The sequence below is a fragment of the Carettochelys insculpta genome, chromosome 1 (genome assembly GCF_033958435.1).
Source record: "Carettochelys insculpta isolate YL-2023 chromosome 1, ASM3395843v1, whole genome shotgun sequence".
Taxonomy (NCBI): domain Eukaryota; kingdom Metazoa; phylum Chordata; order Testudines; family Carettochelyidae; genus Carettochelys; species Carettochelys insculpta.
In genome coordinates this window covers 162,396,766-162,414,656 of record NC_134137.1, presented here as the reverse complement: position 1 = coordinate 162,414,656, position 17,891 = coordinate 162,396,766, and the positions used below count along the sequence as shown (strand labels likewise).

Sequence of the window (17,891 nt, the reverse complement as noted above, 5' to 3'; positions counted from 1 at the left end):
CAGTGCCATACCAGTGACGCCCAGCACCTGCCCCCAGTGGACAGTGCTGTAAGCTGCACAGGGGTTGCGGCTGGTTGGTGCTGGATGGTGCTCGGGGCCCATGCACCGCAGGGCAGGAAGGGCCACCTGCAGGAGGGACCCCTGGAATCACAGCCAGGCTGGGAGGCCTGGTCCCGGTGGGGGGGGGCGGTCGGTGCCCCATGGGGTGGGCTCAGGTGGGTAGGCCACAGCCGGGTCCCCTCCATCTGGGGCACACTACTGACATGCTCTCCTCCTCTCCACACAGCCACACCATCCATGGGCCAGGAGAGCTCCGCACCATCGTTCATCCCAGAGAGCCCACCTGCAGCCGTCGGCGGTGTCCGGACTCTACCCCAGGCAGCGCACCATCGGGGCGGTGGCTGGAGGGCCCCCCAGAGGGCCAAAGAAGACCCAGCCACCCAGTGCCAGGCTGAGGTGGCCGAGGAGCTCCTCCAGTTCGTCCAGGCCGACATGGAGTGGCAGAGGTTGGCCTGGGATAGACTGCTGGACACCCTTGAGGGCATTGGCCGTGCTGTGCGAGAGCACATGGCCACTGTGGCCTGCCTCCTGGCCCCCCTGGCATCTCCCCCTGCTGGCTCTGCCCCCTACGCCTCCACCGAACCTGCCACCTCCGCCCTCACCAGGCCCACCCACTGACAATATGTATTCTCAGTGCCATTATATCTTGTGCTTTGGAAGATTTTGTGAGCTGTTCTTTTTTTTTTTTTAATTCATCCATCTCTTTTTCTTGGTAAAGTGGTCTGTAGTACCCTTGTTTTCATCCCTTTTACCCATTACCCAGTACTTTCAATGTCTGCCTCCTATTTCCTTCTGAACCTTAGTTCAGAAGGAAATAGGTGGCACACTGTGTGTGTTCATGTTTGTGATATATAAGTCAACACCTCTCCCACTTTTTCTTGCCTATCTTTCCTGAGAAAGCTACACACTTTTCTACGAGTATTCCAGTCATATGCAGTATCTCATGAAATCTTTGTGATGCCAACTATGTCTTACTTGTGTTTTTTTACTAGAATTTCTAATTTTTCCTACTTTTTCTCCATAATTCTTACATTAGTATATACATACATCTAATATAGTGATTTGATTTCCCCCTGCAAGTTCTCTCTTACCTCTACCTTGTATAACAGCCCATGGTCTCCCTAGGTACCAGTCCTTCTCCCAAGGCTTTTTGATTCATCTGTGGGTTTTTGTCTCCTGACCTCATCAAACATAGTTTAAATCCATCTTCATGAAACTATTCTGTATTCAGAAATGCTCTTTCCCTGCTTCATGTCTTCTTTCATTGCTAACTGATAATTCATTTAGTCAGAAGACTTTGAACCTGCATGTGGTCAATAAACACTTGTGACCCAGATTCTAATGTTTTGATTATTCCATATATTATTTCAGATAGTAAGCTATCAATGTAGAGAATCCAGAAATATTTCATAAGGTCCGATGGCAAGATAAGACAGCAAAACATCAGTAAATACTGAAATATTCCTAATGGATCATACTAGATTCAGTTCCATGCAGAGATAATACATAATGATCAATCAGCTGTTCTAAACAATCCCATTTCAAGCGATTCAATGTCTTTGTATGCACAGAAAATTAATGACTTTCTGTGTATGTAGGTAGCTAGTTGGATACTGGGGTCCAAATTGTGTTTGGAGCTTTTAGGTGCTACCACAGTACATATATACAAGAAGTTTGAATACAATATATGCTATACACGCATATATCCTATATGTTTTCTTACATTTATTTTTAACTGCAAAATTTTCACCTCTTGTGTCTGGTCTCTCATTCCATATAATTTAAGTACACCAAATACTCACTGCATACACTGAAATATTAGCTACAGTTGAGTTCCAAAAAATGCGTAGGTTGTCTTTTTTAAAATTTATGGGTGATGTATCATGTGTCTGTAATGGAGCCATTGATTTATGTTTACAAGAGAAATGAAAAAAAATCAGTAGTTTATTCCTCACACTTTTTGGGAGAAAAAAATGTAGTTTTTTAAAGTAAACTTATTTGTCCATGAAAATATTCAGAATAGCCATTTTATCCCAAAAATAGACTGTAGTCAATCTCTTTCTAGCTTGCATATGAAGATCAGGTAGAGTTTCTCAATAAAAGATTTTTTCCAGTGTTAGTAAAAAAAATGTGCTGTCAACAATTCTTTTATATCTGCTAGTTATCTAATAACTTATCACAGCTGTCACAATGCTTGGAATCAAAGAACTCTTTAAACAGGATGTGTGTATTCGGATTCTATAATTCAGCTAGGCCTTAGTGCCACCTGCGGCAGCAGCAACAGCCAGAAACCTCATGTCTTTTTAAATTGATGGATGCTAGGTAGTTGCCCTCTTTGTCCCCCAAACCCTGAACCACACAATATCTGAAACTCTGTAACATAAGGCACACAGGTGTCCAATGTGTACGTAATAGTCTGCAGGTAAACATGTTACAGCAACTACACATTAAAGAATAAATATGAGTCAACTGTTCTAAGATATCTCTCCAAGACTTTTGTTTGACTTGATCTCCTCAACCATAATGATAACTTATTGTGACTATCGCTTGCAAGTTGGTATTGGTCACAACACAGGCAATGCCCACAGACATCAATGAAGAACTGAATTGTCTTCGCTTTAGAAGTAAGATATCTTGTTAGCATCTTACTGACATTTTTGAGTAAAACAATCTAAATTCATGCTGGTAACCCTTTCTTTCACAAGGAACATATTAAGTTGTGTGGTTCCATTACATACAATTATATTCAAGACAGATTAATTCCTTCAGTGTAATACTATTAGCAGTAATTCCAAGACAAAGAACACTCAGGACAGAAAATGTAATGAGGGTTTACTACAAGCCACCAACTGGCATTGCAAAAAAGTAAATAGTGAATCAATGCATCCATCACCTCACTACTCTTCTCAATCCACCTTTTGCTAAAATACTTTAACTTTGTTGAGAGAAGAGATGGAAGCATTTGGAAAAAAAATGTTAATGCCAGTTGGGTTATAGAATCCAAATACTTACCATGAGTTTCAATACCTTTCTTGTAAAAATGGTTTCTCCCTCTAATCTCTAGAATATTACAAGGTACTTGGGAGTATTTCTCAAAACCTTTTAAAAATGTGGTATTTTAACCTTTTTTCAGGGTTTCTCCAGAGAGTTAGTAGGATTTATTTCAGATCAAACCTTTTTAATGCTTTTCCTTAGAAGTCTATACAAATGAATTGAATTGCAGACAGAAAGTCAAATGGTTTGCCTTGGTGGCCTGCTGTTCCACGTCAGCTGATTTGAAATGAATTATAGCACATCACCTGTCTTGGCAAACAAAAAATATTGGTTTGCAAAGATAATATATTCTCCATCTCTATTATCTTTGCTTCATCAGCCCACTGCGTAGAGGCACTGATAATGTGAGTGTATTGCACCCTTCCTCTCTTGGGAGCGTGAGGAATCAGGGCCTACAATAGAACCAATCTTCAGGAGCTTCATCAATACAGCTGGACAGTAGGGTGTCTGATTGATTGGAGGGATCAGCAGGCTAACTCTTAAGCCAATAGCAGCAGCTCAGTGCTCATGCCCACAACTGTGATTGTTCCCGTGTTACCTTTTTCCTGCAGTTCCTTCTTCACCCACACTTGTCCGTGTCCTCCCCCTGCTTGAATGCTTCCTTGCCAGCCTTAATTCTGACCTGTAGCTTGACCAATAGCTGGTTTCTGACCCTAACCTTTGATTTCTGATGCCTATGCTGACCACTAGGCTGGACATCTGCTCCAACCACTAGGTAAAATTGCCCTTATCCCAGTCATCTGAAAGGGAGCAGGTTAGACATGGGCTTTATATGCTGTGAGACCTACAGATAAATCACGTTAGGCTCCCACAGACCTGTGGAAACCTGTCATTTGGAATTCATCATGTGACTGTTTCTGCAGGGCTTTGGTCAGGATAAATGAAACAATATGCGTAAGTATGTGATATAATTCCCTATCTTTGACAGAATTTTACTGCCTGAATTGCCTTCCTGTGGGCTTGTCCACAAAAGGATATGGTCACCTTATCTAAGTCCTGGCTGAGACTGTTTATGTGCTAGCTATGAACTCTAGTTAAGGTGGAGTTGAACTTTTCATTTAAAGCAGAGACTCCCTTTCTGTATTATGTACAACTTATCCTTCCAAAAAATCTGCATTTATTCTTTGATTGCAGAATGTTTTTATTTTTAATTTACCAGGAAACCTTTTAGTTATCCTAACATTAATATACAGCCCAGCCATTTTTTTTGAAAAAGGGAATGTAAATGAAAAAATGTTGAGTGTGTGTGTGTGTGTGTATCTATAACTATACTCACAAACAGTTGAGCATTTTCATATTTAAGAGAAACATTAGTTTGTCTTCATTCTACACATTTAGTATTTTCTCTTCATATTGTTCTGGTTCAACATTAATAGGCTTTCAGCTATACAATGTAAACCAAACAAGATGATAGGTGAGTTGTGTGTTTTTTTCTCTTGCATTTCCTGACTTTTTTTCTGGTATTCAACTGCAATCTTACACTGCACTAATGCCATTTTTTTTCACATTTAGTACCGTATTTCAACTGTTGCTTGTTCTCTAGAATATTCTGTCCTCAGAAGTCTTTTGGCTTGGCTTCCAAATGTGTTGTACATCTGCAGCTCCCATTTTTGGAATTTGTGGGTGCTCATCACTTATTAAAATATGACCACATATTTCTCTCCGTGTTGCCACCATATTAAATGGATTATATATATCTCCCATCAGCCTGATTACCATGCCCCCTTCAAAGAAGGGGACAAGTGTAGATGTAGCTTTATATGTAATATATACATTTATTACATTTAGACAAAATTTTTTTTGTACTATGAGGTATGTCACATGACTGAGTGCTCAAAAGAATGTTGTATGTTAATTTATTTCACACGTGGGTCACTTGCCAATTATTTTAACATTATAGTAGCTTTTATTCATTTTTAGCTGATTAAAAACAGAGTGGCTGAATCTACACTAGCAAGTGCTTTCGAAAGATTTTTCAAAAGAAGAGGGATCTTTCAAAAGATCCCATGGAGCATCTACACACAAAAAGCATTCTTTCAAAAGCGAATCGACAGAATGTGGTGCTGCTTTCAAAATCACTCTTCCTTTCCCATTTCAGGAAGAGTGCCTCCTTTCAAAAGCTTCTTCCAAACAAAAACATGGAGATGTTCCTCAGCCCCTTTCTTTCAAAAGAGTAGTCCTCATGGGGCCTGATTTTCCAATCCCTGGCCTGTTGTTTTCAAAGAGTAGGGGCTGTGTCAACACTCTCTTTTGAAAGAGCAGATCATTCTTTTTATCCATTTGTGTGTGTGTGCGTGTGTGTGTGCGTGTGTGTGTGTGTGTGTGTGTGTGTGTGTGAATGCAGTCTTTTGAAAGAAGTTCTTTCAGAAGAGATCTTCCAGAAGGGCTTCTTTCAAAAGATTTCTTTAGTGTAGATGTAGCCATCATCTTATTTTTTAAGATAAATCTCTAATTCTTAAAAAATAACTTCTTTGGGGAGTTTGTCTTGGATAATCTTTGAATGACAGTAGAAAAGCTGTCAACCTTTGTAAGCCACTTCACTATGCACTTGACAACATGCAATCAAAGTATGAAAGACCAACATAGAAGTGGTCTAGCAAACCTAATTGTAGATACATAAAAGAACACTCACCTCATATGAGAGAATGAAGAAAAAGCTTATAGAACAGTGTTTTGCACCCAGCCACCCCTGACACTGTCCCGGCACACACAGCAGATCATCCTCAGCTTGGCACAACTCAGGGTCCCGCATCCCTCAGGTTTCCCAGCCCACCTCCGTCTTCTGAGCCCCCCTCACCACTCCACATTCCCAGCCACCCTCCCCGTCAATTGGTTGTAAATGGTTAATACAGTCATTTTTGTTTATGCACAGACAGGTACCTTTATTGTTCAGGGGTCAGGAAATGGGTGAAGGGGCAAAGGGAGTGGTCATGGAGTGAGGAGATAGGGCTGAGAGCCTGAGGCCCTCAATGGGCGGCTCTGAGGAAGGTTACTGGGATCCTTGAGAGAAGCTCTCCCTCAGGGCCTCCAGGATCTGCACCCTATACCAATGGGCCTGGTGGATGGCTGCTGTTCTTGGCTGTTGAAAGGCTCACACCTCATAGCCAGTGGTCACCCCTCACTCCTGGAGGAAGGCCTCCCTTTTTCCTCCACAATGTTGTGTAGAACATAACAAGCTGACACAACGTCAGTGATGTTCTGCTCCTCCATGTTGAGGCGGGTCATCAAGCACCTGAATTGTGCCTTGAGGCAGCTGAATGCACACTTTGCCTGCATCCTGGTTCAGTTCAGGCACTTATTGAATAGTTCCCTGCTGGGGTGCACATGTCTGGTATATGGCTTCATCAGTCACATTATGAGGCAGTAGACCAGGAACCCCATGATGCAGCCTGGTATCTGCACATTCCCAAACACCAGCTCACAGCAGGGGATGAATATGACCACCTCCAGCTTTCTGTACAGACTGGAATTGTGGAACACACAGGCATTGTACACCCTGCCCTATCACCTGACAAAAATGTCTGTGACCTGTCCAAGGTGATTAACCGGGGCCAGCAGTACCATGGAGAAATAGCCCTTCCTGTTGATGAACTTGGCTGCACGATGCGCTAGGGCAGAGATAGGGATGTCAATCCCAAAACTGTCTCTAGCACAGTTCAGGAAACCCAGGGCAGCAAACCCAGCCATGACTGGGTCTAGGTCTCCCAGGCAGATGACCGTCCACAGCAGGATTGAATTGATGGACCACACGACCTGCAGAAGGGGGAAAATAAGCACACACAACAGGGAATAAGGGATGGAGTGTGTGAACCCTTGGGATGCGCTTGTCTCCCTCCCATCTCCTCTTCCCTCCGCCCTCCACAAGCACTCCAGGAGCCCCTCCCATGAGGCCACTCCACAGCAACAGGTCTGTGTGAGGATGGGATGGCATAATCCCCTGGGGATGGGGCTTCCCCCCACCCCATTCCACCCCTCATGCCCCCCAACCCCACTTCATAAGCATTCTCTTTTAGTGGGAAGCCCCTCCACCTCCACCCCCTGTGCAGAGACTGCAGCTCAAGATTGAGTTACCTACATGAGGAGTGCCCTGACAATGGACTTCCCCATGCCAAATTTGTTGCCCACTGACTGGTCACTGTCAGGAGTGGTGAGCTTGCAGATGGCAATTGCAACCCGCTTCTCCAGGGGGATAGTGGGCTGCAGCTGGGTGTTGTGTCTCTGGAGGCCCGGGGCGAGCCAGGCACAGAACTCAAAAAAGGTGTCCTTCTGCATGCAAAAATTTTGGATCCAGTGCTGTTTGTCCCACCACTCCATTACCACCACTCTGAGCTAGTGCGGTGCCTCAACATCTGCCTCACTACCGTGGAGTGCAGTTGCCAGGGTGTAGCTCCTGCAGCCAGGGAGGTGGTCCCATAGATGACCTTGGGATTGAGATCTCTGAAGAAAAAGAAGGCAGCTGCCATAAGGTGCAGCAAAAGCTGTAGCATGTCCTTTTGGGGCCATTGCAAGCCTAGGGCCAGCTCCAGCTGCATGGCACCCAGGAAACAGATGTCATCAAAAATGTGAGGCAGATACAGGTGGCACAGTGAGTGCTTGCTGTCCCTTGAAGAGATAGTCAAGCCCATAGCAGGAGCAGAGGAACGGCTGCCTGAAGGGGTCCCTTTAAGTGCAAGTCTTCACAAGGCTTCAGCAACAGCACTCAGAAGGAACTGGTGACCCACAACCCTGGCAGAAGTGGTTCTTGGCGGCCTTTTAGGCAACAGAGCATCCCATCTGTCTGGCCACTCTCTGTCAGGAGAGTGGGTTGCTCTTTTGATGAGCTTTGGTATCTGGATGTGTTCTGTCAACAAAAGTTATTTCGTAACACCTTTTCAGAGAAAAGCTTTCAACAAAGGCCTGCAGTGTAGACATAATCTAAGGGGTGAGGATAAGGCTGGGTTTGGTTTTTTTTCATTGTTTTTGTCTGGCAAAGTATATTAGTTTGGAGATATGTGTCTCAGCCTGATGTTTTGGCTCTCAAGTGTAGTAGTAGAGGATTGTTAAATGATATTTAGAGTATTGAATTAGTGCTTTGAAAATAAAAATAAAGAAATAGAGATAAATTACAGAAATGATAGGGCAATATGATCCTATTGAACTGCCCTGGGTAAAATCCTGACCCCATTGATATCAGTGGGACTAGAATTTCTCACCATGCCTATCATTTTTTTAATCTTGTTCCTTCTTTTGCATCTGTGCTCTCTTCTATTTTGTGTATATTTTTGTAATATCCATATATTTGAGCAGAAGCAAGTTCTTCTCTGCCAAGTCTCTCTTCAAAACACAATTTTGTAGAGGTTATTTATGGCAATCTGTGTCCTGATTATATAGGTATTATTTAAAAAATAGTAATTCCTCCTTCTGTGCTAGGTAGTGTATGCATCTTTCATCGTATGGAGATTCAGTGTTTGTTAGGTGTTTTTCTGTTATAACTCTCCACTGTGCTGATCCTACGAAGGAATCCGGGTGGGATATGCATGGAATCACCTTCGGGTTACAAGCTTTAGCTGTAATTGATGACTTGTGTGCAGTCAAAATTGTACCTCCCCTCTGTTTAATACAGTATAGAGAGCACTGAGCTCAACAATAATCGGTTCCTAGGTAAGTAAAAATATGTTAACATGTTTATTGACTTTGTAATAATAGTACAGATATTTTCACACCTGCTATAGCAATTTGTATTTAATTTACAAGTACAAATAGATTGGATTCAGGCAGTGGTGTCCAATAGTAATTCAAGGATGTACATACTTGTGATTGTTGTCCTTCCATATTCGCCACAGGCCCGTCCCAGTCTCTAAATAAATACCCTCCCCCTTCCCCAGGACCAGGCTCCCCCAGATCTCCTTCAATCTAAATCTATTCCAGCAACTCACCAGAGCTGCTGGAGCTGCTGCCAGAGCCACTGCTGCTGCCTGGGGGCACTCAGGGCCACTTGCAGCTGCTGAGGCCACCTGGGGCCACCTGAGCCCCTTGTGGCCACTGGAGCAGCCAGGACCAACACTGATGGAGCCACCACAGTGGCTGGGACCAACATTGATGGGGCCACTGCAGCTGTCGGGGCTGATGGGGCCACCAGAATGGCTGGGGCCTCAGGGACCTCCAGAGCAGCTGGCAGCTGCCAGGGCTGCCCCAGCATCCAGAGCTGCTGGAGCCACTGAAGTCACCACTGGAGTCACTGGGGCTAAAGCTCCCACTGGAGCTGGAACCACTGCAACGATGCACTTGTCCCACCAAGTGGTTGGGCATGTGCACAGATTGGCATATGATTGTCCATGAGCCACATGCATCTCCAGAGCTGGAATCACCACACTGCATTGTCCTGTTCACCACATGTGGTGAGTGGTGAACATATTGGATACTGCAGCATTAAGTTTTCCAGGAGCAGAAAACTATAGAGGACTCTTGCAAGGTGAACTGGTCTTGCATATCTATGTAGTACCCAGAGGCACTCAGACCTCATGTAGGGTGAGTGAAGTCTCTACTCTACAGCCCTGGCTGAGAGCCAGCTGGCCTTCAGCTCATGTGGTAGGGTGCAGGGCTTTAGCTCCTATGCTTGCAGGGTCTATCCCTGGTGCTGGCAACCTGGGTCTGTTAGTATTATAGTTGGGCTATGTCTGCACTAGCCAAAAACTTCAAAATGGCTATTTCAAAGTTTACTAACAAAGCACTGAAATACATATTCAGCGCTTCATTAGCATGCAGGTGGCCATGGCACTTCAAAATAGACACGGCTGGTTCCGACAGGGCTCCTTTTCAAAAGGACCCCAGCTACTTCAAAGTCCCCTTATTCCTTTGAGCAGATAGGAATAAGGGAACTTCGAAGTAGCCGAGGTCCTTTCACAAAGGAGCCCTGTCAGGACGAGCTGCGCGGCGGCAAGCCGCATCAATTTCGAAGTGCCGTGGCTGCCCGCATGCTAATGAAGCGCTGAATATGTATTTCAGCGCTTCATTAGTAAGCTTCAGAATGGCCATTTTGAAGTTTTTGTCTAGCGTAGACATGGCCTTGATGTATTGGTCAGGAAGAACTGCTGGCTGGTCTCAAAAGCTCAGGATGTGTTTCCTCAGCCCCAGGAAGCATGCAATACCCAGAGGTACTGAGATCTCATCTAGGGTGAGTGAAGTCTCTGGCTGAGAGCCAGCTGACCTTTCACTGGTGTAGTAGGGTGCAGGGCTTTAGACCCTATTTTTACAGAGTCTATCCCTGGTGCTGGTAACCCAGGGCTATCAGCAATACACATAGAAGAGCTTACATATAAGATATCAACATCTGCAATAAAAGTGTGGCTATTGAGGGTATGAGATTTTTCTCTGAACCATTTAAGTCTTTACTGTGATTGTTCTTCAAAGATGGAAAATGTTATTGATAGGCCTTCCCTAACTTGGTTAACTTTTTTGATGCAGTAAGCCCTCAATTTAAAGGACTAATAGCTAGGGAGGGTTGTCCATTAAAACCAAAAGTCTGTTATATCCAAGGGTTTAGCTCATTGGCCCACACCCATATACCCTTGCATAACTCAAATTTCACATAAGTCAGAGAGCGGCTTTTTTCCTCAGCAGAATGCATGTTCTGCAGCCAGGGAAGCAGCAGGAGCACCTGGAGCTCCTTTTGAAAGGTAAGTCTTCGGTTTTGGGGGAGAGCAGCTGGAGAGGTAAAAGCCTGGTGGTGGGTTGGGGCCACGAGGGGTCGGGGGGGTTAAGCCTGGTGTGGTTTAGGTCTTCAGAGGGGTGGGGGGGTGGAGTTGACCCAGAGCGATGCACGAAGGGGTTTGAACCAGCGCTGCGGGGAGCAAGATTTCGAGTTGCTCTTAACTTGCATTAATGTGAGTTAAGCACAGCTCAAAATCATGCATTTCAAGGGTTTCACTGTTTATAAAAAAATCAACAAAGCATTGGAATTTCAGTATGATAGCTTTAGTTTTTTTCTTTTATGTTCCTTTAACACTTGACTCATTCTCCAGGTAATAAATGTCTAATGGTAATTAATTCCATTAATAAGTTTGGGAGGAGGAACAAGCTGTGAATATAAATATGAACATTAAAAGGGCATTAAACAATAACAACAAACCTGGAGAGTCAGAAAGTATTAAATAAATAAATTACACAATTGTAAACTTCACTGAATAAACCAACGTTCTTCTCACTTTTGTCGGGGGAGTGAATGAGAATCGGACATTTTTTGTGATTTATTCCACTCCTCTTCCCAAGACAAGTAAACACCTGCTTAAAATCTTTAGCACCAGAGCTGCCTGGAAGATATCAATATCTGTTATCTTCAGCATCATTGTTATTGAGGGCAAATTGCATTTGCCAGTACAGATATTTTGTCAGTGGTCTGAGAGCTCATTTTTTGTAGCTGATTTCCATGGCAGCTCTTATTCTTTACTACCTCACCACACATGCCCTGTGCACACATTTTATTTATCTCTAAAAAGTCTGTCTTGCATGTCAAAAATTGAGCCTTCCCCCCTGCCCCCTGTTAACAATTTATGCACTGATGTAGCCATCCTCTGAAATGATTTTGTGTCTCAGATTTATTGGTCATCCTTAGCAATGAAGCTGTCAAACTCTACTTTTGGATTCTAATTGTATAGACTATCAAATGGTATTTTCAAATTCTTAGCTAATGGATTATTTTGAGATCAATAGGATGTCCATATAAGTAACTCAGGCTTTTGTGTCTATAACCTTTTCCAGTATCCCTACATACATGTTTTTTCCACAATTTTTGCAATTCATTGATATACGGAATACAGATTCTTGCAGTTCTTTTAACATAGACCTTTTACATCATGCCAAACTTAAAAAGAAAAACCTTCTTTGAGGTTCTATGGATTTTTCATATATTTTGTAGTGGATCATTATTAAATAGTTTATCCCAACCTGCCTTATTTTCTGAAACATTAGACCTGTCTCCCCAGATTTCACCCAACCCTCTCATTGCACCTTTGTGAGATACAATAATGAAAGAAATTTAATTTATAAAATGGATAAATTCATTTAGTTTCAGACATCTCTAAACCAGAACAATGTGGACATGCTTTATAGTGGCCCATCATTTTGGTATTTGAACTAGAAATGTCTCAAAAATTCATGAAATCTTCATATTTAATTCAAATACCACATGGATGTTATATATATATATTTAAAAGATATTTGTGCTGATTTCAGCTGCTCCTCTGAGTTATTAGTGGGAACATTACACACATTTACTACTGCTTTACTGATTTAAAAAGCAGCTAGATTTTTTATTCAATATGTAAAACAGAACAGTTTGGCAGATAGCTAAATTTAGCACAATGCAATGCCCAGCCTATGTTTTATCTTGCTTCTTTCCATTCAAGAATCATCCCCTTCTGCCTGATATAAAGGAAATATAGGCATGTTAGCATAAATAAACATTTGCTACCAAAAGAGCTTAGCTTTATGATGCTTAATTAGGAATAAGTAATGTAGTGTTTGTCCGTAGTTAGAGTCCGCCAAATCCAAGGATATATGCTTTATATTCACTGGTATCCACATCCACACACATCTCAGCAATATCCATTGTTCATTTTTCTGGACACAGATGCAGATATGGATACAAATTCTATATCCACTCAGGGCTCTATCCATAGTAGTCAGGGTCTTAGGAATGTCCACACTGCAACTAAAATGTTCAGTCAGCCCATGTCAGCTGATTCAAGCCTATGGAGCATGAGATGTAGGAGTGTTAATTGTAGGGCAGTCACCTGTGATTGGGCTGGTGCCTGGGCTCCAGGACCTTGCAGGGTGGATCCCAAATCTTGTATTGCAGCCTGAGCTGCAATGTCTACACCACATTGAAACACCTCTTAGCCCAATCCCAGGTTTGTTAGTTTAGGCCATCTGCAGGTGTCTATGGCAGAGTAGACATGTCTGCATTACTGAACTCCAGATGTCTCATTCTTAAAATTGTATTTTAGTCATGGGTAGTTTTAGTAAAAATTATGGACGGGTCATGGACAGTAAACGTGAATTCACATCCTGTTACCTGTCTATGACTTTCACTAAAGACACCTGACTAAATTTTGGACGGTGGGGAGGCGCAGGTCTGGGTGCCACCGGCACTTGTGGATGGGGGCAGTCTCGTAATCACTGTGGATGCTCATAGAGGAGAAGTGGTGCTTGTAGCGAGGGTTGCCCACTGATGGTGGGGGAGGGAACAAGGATGGTGGGACTGGTGGGCTTTCTGCCTGGTTCCTCATGACTCCACAGATGCAGTGATATGCCCTTCCCTCAGTTCCCGCCTCTGTGTGCTGCCTATGCCCCAATGGCCAGCTCTATAACTTCCATTAGCTAGGAACAAAGCCAATGGGATGGCAGGAGTAGTGTCTGCAGGTGGAGGCAGCCCACAGAGCTAGTAGCTGAGGGAAAGATATGACCCCACTTCCAGGGAGCCTACCAAAATAAGTTCTGCCAACATCCCTCACACTCTGGTGCCACAACCTGCAGACCTAAGCCTTCTCTTACAACCAAACTCCTGCTGCTGCTGGCGCTGTGGTGGCATGAGATTGCCCCAGCTATGGCCAGCGCAACTGCCTGAGCTGCTCCAGTTGCCTACATGCTTGCTGTGCAGGCCTCTGCAGAAGTCAGGGAAGTCCCTGGAGGTCTCAGAATCCATGACTTCTGTGATCTCTTGATAAACTTGCAGCCTTACTCGTGGCTCTAGAGCACTGCTGAGACCGGATGCTCTTTCTACAGTTTGTCATCAAATTACATTTGAGATTCTTCTATCAGTAGTTTGTTTATTAATATCACTAGATTTGTCATTTTACTACTGTAGCCCCATTTTGCTATGTGTGTACAGACACTTAATAAAAGCTGGTTTCTTCCACAAAATTCTTTTTCAACTAATGGTAGTTTAAAACTACAAAGATGGTCAATACATAGCTAAACTCATGAAACCAGGAAGCTACTGTTTTAGGCCACCTCGGTAACAATATGAGTATCTTTCCTAGCTAAACAAAAAGCAGTCAAGTAGCACTTTAAAGACTAGCAAAATAGTTTATTAGGTGAGCTTTCGTGGGACGGACACACTTCTTCAGACCATATCCAGACCAGAACAGACTCAATATTTAAGACACAGAGAACCAAAAACAGTAAGCAAGGAGGACAAATCAGAAAAAGATAATCAAGGTGAGCAAATCAGAGAGTGGATGGGTGGGGGGAAGATCAAGAATTAGATTGAGTCAAGAATGTAGACGAGCCCCTATAGTGACTCAGAAAGTTCCCATCATGATTTAAACCATGTGTTAATGTTCCGAATTTGAATATTAATGTGTGCTCAGTCTGACATTATACACAAACAATGCCAAGTGAGACACAATCTCAACTATGCTGAACGCTATGCTGTCCAGAGTCTCAAAAATAACCAAGACATCATAATCAAACCAGCTGACGAAGGGGCTGCTGTTGTCATCATGAATAAGTCAGACTATGAACAGGAGGCAGCCAGACAACTCTCCAACACCACATTTTACAGACCTCTCTCTGCTGATCCCATTTCGGAATTCCAAAGGAAATTACAACAACTACTGAAGGAACTCCCTGCTGCTACTCGGGACCTCATTCACTCAGACACACCATCTGAGCCGCAGCCTGGATTATTCTATTTACTTCCCAAAATCCACAAACCTGGAAACCCTGGACGCCCTATCATTTCAGGTATTGGCACCCTTACCACCGGACTATCCAGTTATGTGGACTCCCTCCTCAAACCCTATGCCACCAATGCTCCCAGCTACATCCGAGATACTACCGACTTCCTGAGGAAATTACAAAACATCGGAAAAGTTCCTGATAACGCCATCCTTGCCGCAATGGATGTAGAGGCTCTGTACACTGATATTCCACATAAAGACGGATTACAAGCAATCAGGAACACCATCCCTGATGCCACTACAGCCAATCTGGTGTCTGACCTCTGTAACTTTGTTCTCACACACAATCATTTCTGTTTTGGGGACAATTTATACCTCCAGATTAGTGGAACTGCTATGGGCACCCGCATGGCCCCACAATATGCTAATACATTTATGGCTGACCTGGAACAACGATTCCTCAGCTCTCGTCCCCTATTACCACTCCTCTACTTAAGATACATTGATGACATCTTTATGATTTGGACCCATGGTACAGAGGCTCTAGAAGAATTCCACAGAGACTTTAACAATCTACACCCCACCATCAACTTATGCCTCGATTACAGCATGCAAGAGATACATTTCCTGGACACTACAGTACTAATCAAGGATGGCCTGATCAGTACCACACTGTACCGAAAACCTACTGATCGCTATACTTATCTACACCCTTCTAGTTTCCATTCTGCACACGTGACTAGATCCATTGTTTACAGTCAAGCTCTTAGGTACAATCGCATTTGCTGTGATCCAACTGACAGAGACCTAAAACTACAAGAACTTTACCAAATATTCATAAACCTGAATTACCCACCAGGAGAAGTAAAAAAACAAATCGACAGGGCCAGACGCATACCCAGAGACCAGCTACTCCAAGATGGGCCCAAAAAAGCCAAGAACAGATCACCACTGGTCATCACCTACAGCCCCCAACTCAGACCACTGCAACGAATTATTAAAGACCTACAACCTATTCTTAATCAGGATGCTACACTCCAGAAGGCCCTGGGTGACATGCCTGTTCTCTCCTACAGAACACCTCCCAGCCTCATGAGGATCCTTACTAACAGCCACAGCCTATACCCCTGGAACACCAGTCCTGGAACCTTTCCCTGCAACAAAGCCCGCTGCCAGCTTTGTCCACATATCTTCTCTGGAAATACCATCACTGGACCTAACCAGGTTACTCACAGAATCACGGGCACTTTCTCATGCTCCTCCACTAACATCATATATGCCATCATGTGCCAACAATGCTCAGATGCTTTGCATATTGGACAGACTTCTAACTCCCTTAGACAAAGGGTCAACGGGCACAAAACAGACATCAAAACACTCCACATCCACAAACCAGTTAGTCAACATTTTAATGAAATGGGGCATTCTGTCAATGACCTCAAGGTATGTGTGTTACTGAAGAGACATTATCGCTCCTTTTTAGAATGAGAAGTGGACGAACTGACATTTATATTCAAATTCGGAACATTAACACATGGTTTAAATCGTGATGGGAACTTTCTGAGTCACTATAGGGCTCGTCTACATACTTGACTCAATCTAATTCTTGATCTTCCCCCCCACCCCTCCACTCTCTGATTTGCTCACCTTGATTATCTTTTTCTGATTTGTCCTCCTTGCTTACAGTTTTTGGTTCTCTGTGTCTTAAGTATTGAGTCTGTTCTGGTCTGGATATGGTCTGAAGAAGTGGGTCTGTCCCACGAAAGCTCACCTAATAAACTATTTTGCTAGTCTTTAAAGTGCCACTTGACTGCTTTTTGTTTTGATAGTGTATAGACTAGCACGGCTTACTCTCTGTTACTTTCCTAGCTAAGTGTGTTTGACAGAGAAATGTACTATTTCATTGTCAGATAAAATAATGCCTTATGTCTTCACGTCAAAATATACTTTATTGTCCAGATCTGAAAATCTTACAACATCTTTTAGAAAATGAAGGCCTCTAATTTACTGCAGAGTCCCAAATTTGATAGGCTTGTTTATCAAATGTCAGTGTGTGTCAAGCGCTCTAAAGAAGTGAAAATTTCTAATCAAGAACTCCAATCAGCTGTTTACCCTTGAAGAAAGGTTTGTGTTTGTTTGTTTATTTTTTTAAATGAGTCTGAGCTGCCATTCAGTTAAAAGGGGAATACATTTTGTTGAAGGAATGACTAACTGGAAACTGCTGTCCTAGCTTTAAAAAAATATTTCCTATTTTAAAGTTATAACTCACTTTTCATTTGAACTTTGAGCCAACCTCTAAATATATGTATGGATCATTTTGATACTGACTTCTCTACACTGGTAATTTAATCTGAAATTTAATCCATGACATTAGTTGAGTTTCATTTGCTCTAGAGTAGACAAGGTACTATTATCTCTGGAAAGGTTACCACCATGTTTCTTCAGGTGATAGTTTCAACTGATGTGGTGCTAGAAATGCTCTATGCGAACAGAGTGTTTTCTGTTCTCGGGCAGCCATAGACTCATAGGTTAGTGCTACACTCACCCCTAGTGCCAGCACCTTGATTCAAATGAGCAGTCACGAAAATGCAAAATGAGCTGCCATTTTGCATTTTTGGACTGCTAATTTGCATCATGCTGCTGGCACTAAGGGTGAGTGTAGCAGTAGCCATAGACATTAAGGTCAGAAGGGCTCATCATCATGTAGTCTGACCTCCTGCACATTGCAGGCTATAGTATCTTACTTGCCCGGGTGAAATAACTGTCCTAACCTCTGGCTGAATTACTAATGTCCTCAAATAATAGTTTAAAGACTTCACATTACTGAGATCTTAACTTTAGCAGTAGTTTAAACCTTCAAGTGACACATGACCCCTTCTGCAGAGGAAGGCAAAACCCCCAGGGTCTCTGAAATCTCACCTGATGGAAAATTCTCTCACAACCACAAATATGGTGATCAGTTAGAACTTGATCAAATGGCAGATACCTGGGAAAAAATTCTCTACTAACATCCAAGCACAAAGGTTGTCCCTAGCTCTTATCTGCATTTAAATTTAAATTATAGATTTGAATAATACACAGGCAAAAAGGCAGTGGCTTTGATTCTGCTGTGATTAG

At 43.1% G+C, this 17,891-nt stretch overlaps 1 protein-coding gene across 11 annotated transcripts in view; it reads left to right on the top strand.

Annotated features, from left to right (window-relative positions):
* DMD (dystrophin) overlaps nucleotides 1-17,891 on the top strand; it is a 2,199,436-nt gene that overhangs the window by 1,505,491 nt on the left and 676,054 nt on the right. The gene's annotated exons all lie outside the window — the stretch shown is intronic.